Raw genomic sequence first — 2,456 nt, 5'->3', positions numbered from 1 at the left:
AAACTATTAAAGAAATCATCCAAAACTCAAAAAAAAAAAATCTAAAATATAAAAAAAAATCTGAAATTTAGAAAAAAAAACATTTAAAATTAATAAAAATAATCATCTAAAATAAAAAAGAAGAAAACTGTGTGCAGGAGAGAGGATGCGAGTGGCAGCTGAATCATGCAGTGATGCTCATGTGGACTACCTCATGAGTGAGGTCCAAGAGAACTTCAAACGTTGCAGCGGGCAACGCGAAGGCGGGTTTGATCCTTCGTGAGCACTTATGTGTTAACGGCAATAGAGGCAACGCGATGGCAAGGATGACACCGGCGCACCCACGACGTCACAATGAAGAGGACGACTACACGATGGACAGAATAGCAGTATAAGTAAAGTATTTGTAGTATAGTAAAAATGCATTTTTCGTCATTAACATATTTGTTCCTGGCAATTGTAATCTTTCGGGAGAATTGATGACTGCATCAAAGATGCATTTGTTATTGCGAATACTAGTACATCCAAGAATTCTAAATTAGTTAGTTTAAATAGTCCTGTATTGTAGAACAAGAGAGTATTCCGAATCTACACTGAAATATTGACAGCGATTCTCAAATATCGCAAAACCAAATAGGATACGATGAAATAAAATGCAATAAAAACAAATAAAAAATAATAAGAACGAATTACTTACTTTTAACGGTCAAAGCCAACCCAACCCTCTCATTTCAAATTCAAAAATTCGAAATGAACCAAACCTAGCGACACAAAACGACTGCAAGGGAGGACATGCGCGGAGACGGAGACGAAGCCGATTCATGTGAGCGAATCGAAGACACGATAGTGGCACGATGTGCGGGAGGAAGCAAACATCAAAGGCGCGACGGATGAAAGGAGAAGCAAGAGAGAGAGGACGAGAGCACATATAATGAATAATTTGTGACTTATAATTGTAAGATACAGATATAAAAAAGACGCAAAACTAAATGTTTTAAATTTTCAAAATCAGCATGGACAGTCCTCTTTCTTCTTTTCTTCATTTCTTTCTTTCTGTCTTTCTTTTTCTCTTCTCTTCTACTTTTCTTTCTTTTTTAAGTTTCATGTGTTGTATCAAACTAGTAAACATGATTTACATAAACAAATAAGCATGAATTGTAGATAAAAACAAATACAATAGATATATTTTGTATAAATTGATAAACCTGATAAAACAAATATTGAATATAGCTAAAGTCTATGACTCACGTAATGGTTATTTGTGGTTGTGTAAGCAGCTATTTGGTTGGGAGGAGCGGGAGAATTGGCTTTGGCTTTGGCGTCAGCTTGTTCTGGAAAAGCATAAGTTTTTGGCTTAGTTGTGTCTTAAGGAGGCTCTTCCTACTGCAAGTTTTCGCTTTAGAAGAGGGATGTTGTAATCGGATAAGTGTCCAAGATGTCTTTCTAGCCAGGAACTGGTTTTACATTGTATTCGGGATTGTCCAAAAGCTCAGCTTGTTTGGCATAGGTTGGATATTTCTTGTCATCCTTTGGATTTGAAGAATTGGTTCTTGTATCATAGCAGAGAGTATCCGTTCAAGTTCTTTTCGGGACTTTGGTGGATATGGAGAGTAAGGAATAATGACATCTTTAATCCTCATGAAACTTGGCCTCCGGAAAAAGTGATTTGTCTGGCATTAACTTCAGAAAAGTAGCTTAGGAATATTTTTGAATTACAACGTCCCTTCCCTCTACTCTAAATGGTTTTTGGAATCCCCCATCCATTGATACTTTTAAGATTAATTGTGATGCTAGTTATTTTGGTTCGGGTGATAGTGTTGGTTTTGCTTGTGTTATTAGAGATTGTAATGGGAGTTGGCAAATGGGGTGTTTGGGAATGATTGAGAGTAATAGTATTCTTCAAGGATAATTGTTTGCCATTTGGAGATGATATCTCTTAGCTTGGGATGTGGGTCAACGATATGTTATTTGTGAGACAGATTGTGTGGAAGCATTTAATCTTGTTACTCAAGATGGTTTTGGGTTTATTGATTCATTGGTACTCAAAATAAGAGATATCATGCATTGGAATTGGCGTGTTGACTTTCGTTTGATTATGAGATATGCAAACACGGTGGCAGATACTATAACAAATATGGCGATGAAGTTACAACTTTCACATGTGGAGCTTCTTTCACTTTGGGAGGAGTTTAAAAGTAGTCTTAAATGGGACTGTCCCTCTATTTAAACAGTTCATTGTTTTGTTTGTTTTATTTTTCTTTGTTTAGTTTATTTCAGTCACACAAAAAAAACTCATTCACACTACATACAGTTATTCCTAATCTCACCATAATCTCCAATACACGTCTAAAACTCGCTGTCATCTTCTCTAGTCCTCACATCGCGCCGCTGCACTCCCTGCCGGCCATACCGATGCCGCCGCAGCCTCCCACCGACACCGCCTCCACCTCCGCCGGTCAGCCGACGCGCTTCGCCCT

At 37.7% G+C, this 2,456-nt stretch overlaps 1 long non-coding RNA gene across 1 annotated transcript in view; it reads left to right on the top strand.

The window, feature by feature from the left end:
* Window positions 1–2,456, top strand: part of LOC110263595 — a 10,453-nt gene that overhangs the window by 2,049 nt on the left and 5,948 nt on the right. The window lies entirely within an intron of this gene.

This window comes from Arachis ipaensis, chromosome B06, assembly GCF_000816755.2.
Source record: "Arachis ipaensis cultivar K30076 chromosome B06, Araip1.1, whole genome shotgun sequence".
NCBI classification, from domain to species: domain Eukaryota; kingdom Viridiplantae; phylum Streptophyta; class Magnoliopsida; order Fabales; family Fabaceae; genus Arachis; species Arachis ipaensis.
The sequence above is the reverse complement of the archived record's forward strand: the minus strand, read 5'-3'. Positions and strand labels throughout refer to the sequence as shown.